General features: G+C 44.4%; 1 pseudogene; it reads left to right on the top strand.

Moving 5' to 3' along the window:
• LOC116541117 overlaps positions 1-8,884 on the top strand; it is a 15,739-nt pseudogene extending 6,855 nt beyond the window's left edge.
• The last annotated feature ends 3,461 nt before the right edge of the window (positions 8,885-12,345 follow it).

The raw sequence follows: 12,345 nt of genomic DNA, 5'->3' as shown, positions 1-12,345 counted from the left end.
ATATATATATATATAAAAAATTTAAAAATTAAATAAAAATAAATAAATAAAAAAGAGAATGACAGACCACGTTCCACCAAGCTCTGTTGTGATTCAGCCTGGGGAACCTTATTAAAAAAAGAAAAGTTTTGGGGCCGGGCACGGTGGCTCAAGCCTGTAATCCCAGCACTTTGGGAGGCCGAGGTGGGTGGATCACGAGGTCAAGAGATCGAGACCATCCTGGTCAACATGGTGAAACCCCGTCTCTACTAAAAATACAAAAAATTAGCTGGGCATGGTGGTGTGTGCCTGTAATCCCAGCTACTCAGGAGGCTGAGGCAGGAGAATTGCCTGAACCCAGGAGGCGGAGGTTGCGGTGAGCCGAGATCGCGCCATTGCACTCCAGCCTGGGTAACATGAGTGAAACTCCGTCTCAAAAAAAAAAAAAAAGAAAAGTTTTGCTGTGAAGCAACCCTATCTGCCAAAAGCCACAAATGAAGAGATGTGTTCCCCACCCCCCACCACCAGGTGCCACGAAAGCCCACCACACTTCCACTCCACACCACCCTTCAATAGATAACTGGGCCCATTCAAAGTAAATAATAATCAGAAAGGAATTAACTTGGGAACTTTCCTTTTATTTTTAATTTATTTATTCTTTTTTTTTTTTTTTTTTCTTTTTCGAGACGGAGTCTCGTTCTGTCATCCAGGCTGGGGTGCAGTGGCGTGATCTCAGCTCACTGCAACCTCCGCCTCTGGGGCTCAAGTGATTCTCCTGCCTCAGCTTCCTGAGGGGATTACAGGCACCCACCACCACACCCAGCTAATTTTTTGTATTTTTTTAGTAGAGACTGGGTTTCACCGGTTAGCCAGATGGTCTCGATCTCCTGACCTTGCAATCTACCCGCCTCGGCCTCCCAAAGTGCTAGGATTACAGGAGTGAGCCAATGCACCTGGCTGGAACTTTCCTTCTAAATGCTCTTTTAAAAATGAGATACATGGGGCGAGTGCAGTGGGAGGCCAAGGTGGGTGGATGGCTGGAGCCCAGGAGGTCAAGGATGCAGGGAGCCATGATCACACCACTGCACTCCAGCCTGGGCCACAGAGCAAAACCCTGTCTTTGAAAAAATAAGAGAGAGAAAGCCAGGCACGGTGCCTCAGGCCTGTAATCCCAGCACTTTGGGAGGCTGAGGGGGGCGTATTAGAAGGTCAGGAGTTCAAGACCAGCCTGGCCAACATACTCAAACCCCATCTCTACCAAAAATACAAAAATCAGCCAGGCATGGTGGCACACATCTGTAGTCCCAGCCACTTGGGAGGCTGAGGCAGAAGAATAGCTTGAACCCGGGAGGCAGAGGTTGCAGCGAGCCAAGATCACACCACTGCACTCCAGCCTGGGCAACAGAGTGAGACTCCCTCTCAAAAAAAATAAAAATAAAAAATAAGAGAGAGATAAATGAAGAACAGAAACATAAGCAGCAAAAAATGAGGTATAATCATCAATATACCCAAATAAACTCAGGAAGAATTCTGACAAATACTTCTCCATAATAGAAAGGGAAAAAAACTCATATAGCATGACCTCTTCTTTAAAAATTTTTTTTTTTTTTTTTTTGAGACGGACTTTCGCTCTTGTTACCCAGGCTGGAGTGCAATGGCGCGATCTCGGCTCACCGCAACCTCCGCCTCCTGGGTTCAGGCAATTCTCCTGCCTCAGCCTCCTGAGTAGCTGGGATTACAGGCACGCACCACCATGCCCAGGTAATTTTTTGTAGCTTTAGTAGAGACGGGGTTTCACCATGTTGACCAGGATGGTCTCGATCTCTTGACCTTGTGATCCACCCGCCTTGGCCTCCCAAAGTGCTGGGATTACAGGCTTGAGCCACCGCGCCCGGCTTAAAAATTAATTTTTTAAATAAACTCCTAGCCTTGAGTAATCCTCCCTCCTCAGCCTCCAAAAGTACTGCAATTATAGGCATGAGCCACCGCACCCAGCCTTCAAAACAATTTTTAAAATGAGATACAAAGTTTCAGAGAAAAGATTATATAGCAAAAGAAAGTGAAGAAGGAAAAATTAGCAGATTTTCAAAAATAAATAAAAAGGGAAAGGTAAAACATTTCAAAGTTGAAGGCCATGTCTGTTTTCTTTTTGCTATTTCCTGGCTTCTAGAACTGAGAAGGCCATTTTTTTTTTTTTTTTTTTTTTTTTTGAGACAGAGTCCCACTCTGTCACCCAGGCTGGATTGCAGTGGCACGATCTCGGCTCACTGCAACCTCCACCTCCCCGGTTCAAGCAATTCTTCTGCCTCAGCCTCCCACATAGCTGGGATTACAGGCACACATTACCATGCCTGCCTAATTTTTCTATTTTTAGTAGAGTTGGGGTTTCACCATGTTGGCCATGCTGGTCTCGAACTCCTGACCTCAGGTGATCCCCCTGCCTCAGCTTCCCAAAGTGCTAGGGTTACAGGTGTGAGCCACTGCACCTGGCCAAGAAGGTCGTATTTTATTCAAAAACAACTTTTTAAGACAGAGTCTCATTCTGATGCCAGGCTGGAACGCAGTGGCATGATCTTGGCTCACTGCAACCTCCACCTCCCGGGTTCAAGCAATCCTCCTGCCTCAGCCTCTCTAGTAGCTAGGACTACAGGCGCACGCCACCATGCCCAGCTAATTTTTGTATTTTTAGTTGAGACGGGGTTTCACCACGTTGGCTAGAATGGTCTTGATCTCTTGACTTCGTGATCCACCTGCCTCAGCCTCCAAGAGTGCTGGGATTACAGGCGTGAGCGACCGCACCCGGCCAGAAGGTCATATTTTAAAATAGAATAAATGCAATGGAAAAAAATCAAGACTGTAATGGATACATTTCTGAAAATCATAAAAATGTAATGGAAGAACACAACAATGAAAATAGCATTATAGAAAGAATGAGGCTGGGCTCGGTGGCTCACGCCTGTAATCCCAGTACTTTTGGAGGTCAAGGTGGGCAGATCACCTGAGGTTGGGAGTTTGAGACCAGCCTGACCAACATAGAGAAACCCTGTCTCTACTAAAAATACAAAATTAGCTGGGCATGGTGGTACAAGCCTGTAATCCCAGCTACTCAGGAGGCTGAGGCAGAAGAATTGCTTAAACCTAGGAGGTAGAGGTTGCAGTGAGAGGAGATCATGCCATTGCACTCCAGCCTGGGCAACAAGAGTGAAACTCCATCTCAAAAAAAAAAAAAATGAGAAATGTGGAAAACAGAAAAATCTAAATAATTTACAATTGGTATTTCTGACAAAGAGAACAAAGCATAAAACTATGAATAAAATAATCAAAAATAAATACTTTAAAACATAAATTAAATTAGATAAATACTTGACTCCAGATCTAATGGACACACCATTATTTTTTTTTTTTTTTTCACTTTTTTGAGATGATCTCACTCTGTTGCCCAGGCTGAAATACAGTGGCACAATCCTGGTTCGCTGCAGTCTTGACCTTCCTGGGCTCAGGTGATTCTCTCACCTCACCCTCACAAGTAGCTGGGACGACAGGTGCGTGCTACCACAGCTGGCTAATTTTTGTATTTTTTTTGTAGAGACAGGGTTTCACCTTGTTGCCTAGGCTGTTTTTGAACTCCAGGCTCAAATGCTCCACCCGCCTGGGCCTCCCAAAGTGCTGGGATTACAGGTGTGAGCCACTGTAATCAAGATCTGAGAAAAGAAAATGATCCAAGCCCGGCATGGTGGCACGCCTGTAATCCCAGCACTTTGGGAGGCTGAGGCGGGTGGATCACCTGAGGTGATAAGTTCAAGGCAAGCCTGGCCAACATAGTGAAACCCTGTCCCTACTAAAAATACAAAAAATTAGCTGAACATGGTGGTGGGCACCTGTAATCCCAGCTACTGGGGAGGCTGAGGCAGGAGAATTGCTTGAATCCGGGAGGTGGAGGTTGCAATGAGCCAAAATCATGCCATTGCACTCCAGACTGGGCAGCAAGAGCAAAACTGCCCCCCCACCAAAAAGAAAAAGAAGAATAAAGAAAATGACCCAGACTTATCAAAGCCAAGGTATATTCTGATGAAGTTATTGTGTTAAGGAAAAATAGCTAGACTTCCATTTCTATGTGTTCTTTTGTTTGTTTGTTTGTTTGTTTACATTTTCAACAGGGGCTTCTGCGATAGAATCTATCTGGTTAAGACATGACAGTGAGCCGAGCGCAGTGGTGCGTGCCAGCTACTCTCGGGAGGCTGAGGCTGGAGGATCACTTGAACCAGGAGTTCTGGGCTGTAGTGCGCTATGCCAATCAGGTGTCCGCACTAAGTTTGGCATCAATATGATGACCTGCCGGGAGCAGGGGACCACTAGGTTGCCTAAGGAGGGATAAACCAGCCCAGGTCAGAAACGGAACAGGTCAAAACTCCCGTGCTGATCAGTAGTGGGATCTCACCTATGAATAGCCATTGCACTCCAGCCTGGGCAACATAGCGAGACCCCCGTCTCTAAAAAAAAATGACAGTGATTTTTTTTTATTTCATAGCTAAGTTCACATAAGTAAAGAAAACCCTTCTAGGCCCAAAGCAAAGAGGAAACTAAAAATCAATTAAGCGTGAGTGAATGCTACAGCTGCTCTTGGGAAGGGATGGTTTCTAATCTCAGAAAACAAGGGGTTTCAGTTTTTAAGGACCAATCATGAAGAGATGGGTCCTTATAACTGCAAATATCTGGGTATCTGAAAGCCACATTACAGGAAGCACGGATCCCCATGGACTACTTCCTCGGTAAAAGAATGGACTGTAAGGAAAAGGTCTCATGAGCAAAGTAAGATTTCAAGGAAGCTTGGACGTCTTCGCCTGGGCTCTGGACGGAGAAAGTTTTCTTAGAGAAATTTTAACCTTGGGCCTGTCTTCATGCAGATTTGAGATTTTAGTTTACATGGCTGGCATGGTTCAGAAAACCCAAGCCAAGAAATCAACATAAAAAATAATGCTAAACTGGTTTTGGCTTCGGGGCGCTTGGGAAAAGCAAAAGCTAAATTACTTTGAAGACTCATACTCTTAAACCAGATGGACCAGGATTCCCCCAGATAAAGCTGAGGTTGACATTTTTTTTTTAATACAATAATAATTTTTTTTTTTTGAGGAAGAAAGCGAGAAAGAAAGAGAAAGAAAATAAAAAGAAAAAGAAAAAGAAAAAAAAAAAGAATAAAGGAAAGGAAGAAAGAGGAAGAGGAAGAGGGAGAGAGAACAGGGGTGTTGCTTTATTGCCTGGGCTAAAATGCAGTCTAAAAATGGGTATGCCTGTAATTATGTTTAATAATAGAGACATTAAAAAAAAAAAAAGAGGGAAGAAAATAATTAACAAGCAGCCAACCAATATTTCATTTAAACCTGTAAATACGTGTGATGTGGTACTGATAAGAGTGTATGTTTTGTGTATTTAAAGTGGAGAGTTCTATGAATGTTAATTAAGTCTACTTGTTCCGGATCTGAGTTCAAGTCCTGAATATCGATGTTAACTTTCTGTCTCATTGATCTGTAAATCTCCCACTATTATTGTGTGGGAGTCCAAGTCTCTTTATAAGTCTCATGTATCTGGGTATTTCTGTATTGGGTGCATATATATTTAGGATCTTTAGCTCTTCTTGTTACATTGATCCTTTTATCTTTATGTAATATCCTTCTTTGCTTCTTTTGATCTTTGTTGCTTTGAAGTCTATTTTATCAGCAAAATTTGCAACTCCTGCTTTCTATTTATTTATTTTTGCTCTCCATTTGGTTGGCAAATTTTTCTCCATCCCTTTGTTTTGAGTCTTTGTGCATCCTTGCATATAAGATGGATCTAGATGCAGCATACCAATGTATCTTGGCTTTTTTTTGCCTGTCTGTGTCTTTGGATTGGGGGACCTAGTCGATTTAAATTTAGAATTAATAACAATATATATGAGTTTGATGCTGTCATTTAATGTTGGCTGGCTGTTTCGCCCATTAATTGATGCAATTTCTTAATTATGTTGATGTTCTTTATTTTTTGGCATTTTTAGAAGGGCTGATACTGGTTGTTCCTTTCTATGTGTAGTGGTTCTTTCAGAAGCTCTTGTAAAGCAGGCCTGGTGGTGATAAAATCTCTGAGTGCCTACTTGTTCACAAAAGATTTTATTTTTCCTTCGCTTATGAAGCTTAGTTTGGCTGGATGTAAAATTCTGGGTTGAAAGTTCTTTTCTTTAAGGATGTTGAATATCGGCCCCCACTCTCTTCTGGCTTGTAGGGTTTCTGCTGAGAGATCTGCTGCAAGTCTGATGGGCTTCCCTTTATGGGTAACCTGAACTTTCTCGCTGGCTGCCCTCAGTATTTTCTTTCATTTCAACCCTGGTGAATCTGGCGATTATATGTCTTGAGGTTGGTCTTCTTGAGGAATATTTTTGTGGTGTTCTCTGTATTACCTGGAGTTGAATATCGTCCTGCCTTGCTAGGTTGGGAAAGTTTTCCTGAATAATATCCTGAAGCATATTTTCCAGCTTGGATTGATTCTCTTTGTCATATTCAGGTACACCTATCAAGCGTAGATTAGGTCTTTTCACATAGTCCCATATTTCTTGGAGACTTTGCTCGTTCTTTTTTATCCTTTTTTCTCTAATCTTGTCTTTTTGTTTTATTTCATGAAGTTGGTTTTGACCTCTAATATCTTTTCTTCTGCTTGATCAATTCGGCTGTTAAAACCTGTGCATAGTTCGCGAAGTTCTCGTGTTGTATTTTTCAGCTCCATTAATTCACTTATATTCCTCTCTAAATTGTGTGTTATTTTTAACATTTCGTCAAACCTATTTTCAAAGTTCTTAGTTTCTTTGCATTGGGTTAGAACAAGTTCTTTTAATTCCCAGAAGTTTCTTATCATCCACTTTTTAAAGTCTGCTTCTGCTAATGGAACACAGTCTTTCTCCATCAGGCCTTGTTCTGTTGCTGATGAGGAACTGTGATCCCCTGTAGAGGGAGAGGCGTTCTGATTTTGGGTATTCTCAGCCTTTTTAGGCTGGTTTCTTCCCTTCGTTATAAATTTATCCATCTGTGGTCTTTACAATTACCGTCTTTATAGTTGGGTTTCTGAGTGGACGTCCAACTTGTTGACTCCCACTGCGCCGGCTAAAACAGCGGCATTAAGATTGATGGTGCTTTTCTGACTCTGCACCAAGAACCACCGCACCAAGGCAGCGGCAAACCGCCTCACCGGCCTCAAGAGTCGTGCTGGTGACACGTGGGGCTCCTCCACTGGGAATCTCCTGGTGGGTGAGCAACAAAAATTGATCTGAAAGTGTGGCGTCCTCTCGTTCTCTGCTCTTTCAGTGGGAGCTACAATCCCGAGCTGCTAGTGATCAGCCATCTTGGATCTCTCTCCCCCGACATTTTTTTAATTAGATAAAATAAGCAGCTTTGCAGGGAACAAAATTATATATATGTAAATCATATATGTAAAACTGACCAACATTGACTAAGAAAGAGAACATCTGAAGACCTATAATCATTAAAGAAATTGATGAGATCGTCAGCAAAACCTGAGGCCCGTCCTCTCGCTCTCCTCTCCTGGCAGTGTGAGCTTCGCCACCGGCCCCGCCTTCTCTACAAACTACCGGTCCGTGGGCTCCGTCCAGGTGCCCAGCTACGGTGCCCAGCCAGTCAGCTGCACGGCCCGCGTCTGTGCAGGTGCCGGGGACTCTGGTTCCCGCATCTCAGTGTCCCACTCCACCAGCTTCTGGGGCAGCATGGGAGCCGGGGGCCTGGCCTCAGGGATGGCCGGAGGTCTGGCAGGAACGGGAGGCATCCAGAAGGAGAAGGAGACCATGCAACCTGGCCTCCTACCTGGACAGAGTGAGGAGCCTGAAGACCGAGAACCGGAAGCTGGAGAGCAAAATCTCAGAGAACCTGGAGAAGAAGGGACCCCAGGTCAGAGGCTGGAGCCATTACTTCAAGACCATGGAGGACCTGAGGGATCAGATCTCTGCAAATACTGTGGACAACGCCTGCATCGTTTTGCAGATCCACAGTGCCTGTCTTGCTGTTGATGACTTTAGAGTCAAGTATGAGACAGAGCTGGCCATGCATCAGTCTGTGGAGAGCCACATCCATGGGCTCCACAAGGTCATCGATGACACCAATGTCACTGGGCTGCAGCTGAAGACAGAGATTGAGGCTGTCAAGGAGAAGCTGCTCTTCATGAAGAAGAACCATGAAAGGAAGTAAAAGGCCTACAAGCCCAGATTGCCAGCTCTGGGTTGACCATGGAGGTAAATGCCCCCAAATCTCAGGACCTCGCCAAGATCATGGCAGACATCCAGGCTCAATATGACAAGCTGGCTCGGAAAAACCAAGAGGAGCTGGACAAGTACTGATCTCAGCAGATTGAGGAGAGTACCACAGTGGTCACCACACAGTCTGCGAGGTTGGATCTGCTGAGACGACACTCACAGAGCTGAGACACACAGTCCAGTCCTTGGAGATCGACCTGGACTCCATGAGAAATACGAAGATCAGCTCGGAGAACAGCCTGAGGGAGGTGGAGGCCCGCTATGCTTTGCAGATGGAGCAGCTCAACGGGATCCTGCTGCACCTGGAGTCAGAGCTGGCACAGACCCAGGCAGAGGAACAGGGCCAGGCCCAGGAGTACGAGGCCCTGCTGAACATCAAGGTCAAGCTGGTGGCTGAGATCGCCACCTACCACCACCGCCTGCTGGAAGGTGGTGAGGACTTCCGTCTTGGTGATGCCCTGGACAGCAGCAACTCCATGCAAACCATCCAAAAGACCACCATCTGCCAGATAGTGGATGGCAAAGTGGTGTCTGAGACCAACGACACCAAAGTTCTGAGACATTAGGCCAGCAGAAGCAGGGGACCCTTTGGGAAGCAGGAGACCAATAAAAAGTTCAGAGGTCAAAAAAAAAAGTGGATTAGTAGTGTAAATCTACCTAACAAAGATAAAATTGATGGTATTCATAGACGAGTTTACCCAATAATCAATTTTTAAAATCTCATACAAACTTAAATTTCCAGAAAATAGAAAAAGGAAATACTGCCCAACTGAATTTATATGACAGGTATAAAATAACATTTATGGTAGAGACTGCTGATTATCCTAGTACCTACTCTCCCCTTATCTTTCACAGCAAAAGAATCTTTGCTTTCAAGTTCAAATAAAGGCCACACTTCCCAGCCTTCCTTGCAGCGGGCTGTAGCCATATGACTAAGTTCTGGCCAAGAGAAGTAGAAATGTTGTATGCAACTTTTGATTCATGCTCAAAAGTCAGAGACATGCCATTTCTTCACCCTGCCACCTAGAAAATAGATGAGCTGGCCGGGCCCAGTGGCTTATGCCTGTAATCCCAGCACTTTGGGAGGCCAAGGCAGGCAGATCACGAGGTCAGGAGTTTGAGACCAACCTGGCCAACATAGTGAAACCCGGTCTCTACTAAAAATATAAAAATTAGCCAGGCATGGTGGCATACGGCTGTAATTCGAACTACTCAAGAGGCTGAGGCAGAAGAATCGTTTGAACCCAGAGGGCAGAGTTTGCAGTGAGCCAAGATCGCCCCACTGCACTCCAGCTTGGGCAACAGAGTGAGACTTCCTCTCAAATAAATAAATAAAAGTAAAGGAGCTATTTGGACCATACAAACTAGGAGTGGTTGAGCAGAAGCACCAAACCAGCCCTGAACCACCGACCACCAGATAATACAGGACAGAGAAAAAAACTTCTCTCTCTGGCCAGGCGCGGTGGCTCAAGCCTGTAATCCCAGCACTTTGGGAGGCTGAGGTGGGTGGATCATGAGGTCAAGAGATCGAGACCATCCTGGTCAACATGGTGAAACCCCGTCTCTACTAAAAATACAAAACATTAGCTGGGCATGGTGGTGCGTGCCTGTAATCCCAGCTACTCAGGAGGCTGAGGCAGGAGAATTGCCTGAACCCAGGAGGCGGAGGTTGCAGTGAGCCGAAATCGGGCCATTGCACTCCAACCTGGGTAACAAGAGCAAAACTCCATCTCAAAAAAAAAAAAAAAAAAACTTCTCTCTCATTCACATCGCCACTATTTTTGGTATCAGTTACATACAGCCAAACCCGTGTAGCAAGTAGATCACCCTATATACCCACACCAGAAATGTATCGTGTGAGAAAGAAAAATTGAGAGCCAATCTCAGTTATGATTATAGATGCAAAATCCTAAATAAACTGCTAGTAAATGGAATGAAGTATAGTACTTAAGAAAAATTATGACTAAATTGGGTTTATGCCATGATTGCAGGGATGATTTTAATATTAGAAAATGCATTAATGTAAGTAGTCACACTAACAGATTAAAAATTAAAACCGGTGGCTCACGCCTGTAATCCCAGCATTTTGGGAGGCTGAGGCAGGTGGATCACCTGAGGTCAGGAGTTCGAGATCAGCCTGGCCAACACGGAGAAACCCTGTCTCTACTAAAAAAAAATACAAAAAGTTTAGCTGGGAGTGGTGGCGAATGCCTGTAATCCTAGCTACTAGGGAGGCTGAAGTAGGAGAATCACTTGAACCCAGGAAACGAAGGTTGTGGTGAGCCGAGATTGCACCATTGCACTCCAGCCTGGGCAACAAGAGTGAAACTCCATCTCAAAAAAAAGAAAATACTAGGCCGGGCGCAGTGGCTCATGCCTGTAATCCCAGCACTTTGGGAGGCCAAGGCAGGCAGATCACCGGAAGTCAGGAGTTCGAGACCAGCCTGACCAACATGGTGAAACCCCGTCTTTGAAAAATATATATATATCTTAAATGATACAGACCTCAATGATAAAAAAAAAAAAAGAAAAGAAAAATTTATTAATTAATTAAATACATGAAGCAAATATGAACCAAGGAAATGTCAGGGAAGTAATTTTAAGAAGCCTACAGTCCTCCGCTCTACCAACTGAGCTATCGAAGGACACACAGGGAAGTAATTTTAATATTTTACAAAAGAGGATACTAGCCGGGCGCAGTGGCTCATGCCTGTAATCCTAGCACATTGAGAGACCGAGGTGGGTGGATCACCTGAGGTCAGGAGTTCAAGACCAGCCTGGCCATCATGGAGAAACCCCATCTTTAAAAAAAAAAAAAAAAAAGAGAGAGAAAAAGTATAAAAGAAAATGAAGGACACAAAACAAGAATATGCAGGCCAGTTGCAGTGGCTCACACCTGTAATCCCAGCGCTTTGGGAGGCTGAGGAGGGTGAATCATGAGGTCAAGAGATCGAGACCATCCTGGCCAACATGGTGAAACCCTGTCTCTACTAAAAATACAAAAATTAGCTGGGCGTGGTGGTGCACACCTGTAGATCCAGCTACTCTGGTGGCTGAGGCAGGAGAATACTTGAACCCAGGAGGCGGAGGTTCCAGTGAGCCAAGATTGCACCACTGCACTCCAGCCTGGCACCTGGAAACAGAGCGAGACGACTCTGTCTCAAAAAAAAATAATAATAATAATATACAAACACCAGGAACATAAAAGCACCTACTCATATAGCCTCAAAATATATAAAACAACTGATAAAATTCCTAAGGCTGGGTGTGGTGGCTCATGCCTATAATCCCAGCCTTTAAAGAGGCCTAGATGGGAGAATTGTTTGAGCCCAGGAGTTCCAAGACCAACCTGGGCAGAATAGTGAGACCTCATCTTGAACTCCTGATCCTTTTTTTTTTTTTTTTTTTTGAGATAGAGTTTTACTCTGTCTCCCAGTCTAGAGTGCAGTAGTGTAATCTCAGCCCACTGCAACCTCTGCCTCCCAGGGTCAAGGAATCATCCTGCCTCAGCCTCCTGAGTAGCTAGGATTATAGGCACGTGCCACCACGCCCACCTAATTTTTGTTTTTTGTTTTGTTTTGTTTTGTTTTTTAAAGATGGGGTTTCACCATAATGGCCGGGCTGGTCTTGAACTCCTGATCTCAGGTGATCCACCCACCTCAGCCTCCCAAAGTGCTAGGATTACATAGGCATGAGCCACCGCACTCGGCTTAATTTTTGTATTTTTAGGAGAGACAGGGTTTCACAATTTTGGCCAGGCTGGTCTCGAACTCCTGACCTAGTGATCCACCTGCCTCAGCCTCCCAAATTTCTGGGATTATAGTCATGAGCCACTGCGCCAGGCGAGACCTCGTCTCTATTTTTTTAAAAATTAAATTAAATTAAAAATTAAAAAGAAAAAATATTTTCTGGAAGAAATAGATTACTTATGGTTAGAGATTTTTATACACCCTTCCCTGAAACTAGCTGATCAAGGAAACAAAAATAAACAGAGGTATAAAATAGCTGTGTAATATCATTGGTAAATTCAAGCTATTGGGCCGAGCATGGTGGCTCACACCTGTACATTCTGGACCTTG

Source organism: Sapajus apella, unplaced genomic scaffold (assembly GCF_009761245.1).
Source record: "Sapajus apella isolate SASKATOON/1434 unplaced genomic scaffold, GSC_monkey_1.0 scaffold148, whole genome shotgun sequence".
In the NCBI taxonomy this organism is placed as follows: Eukaryota; Metazoa; Chordata; class Mammalia; order Primates; family Cebidae; genus Sapajus; species Sapajus apella.
Note: the sequence above shows the minus strand (reverse complement) of the source record. Positions and strands in the feature narration are given on the sequence as shown.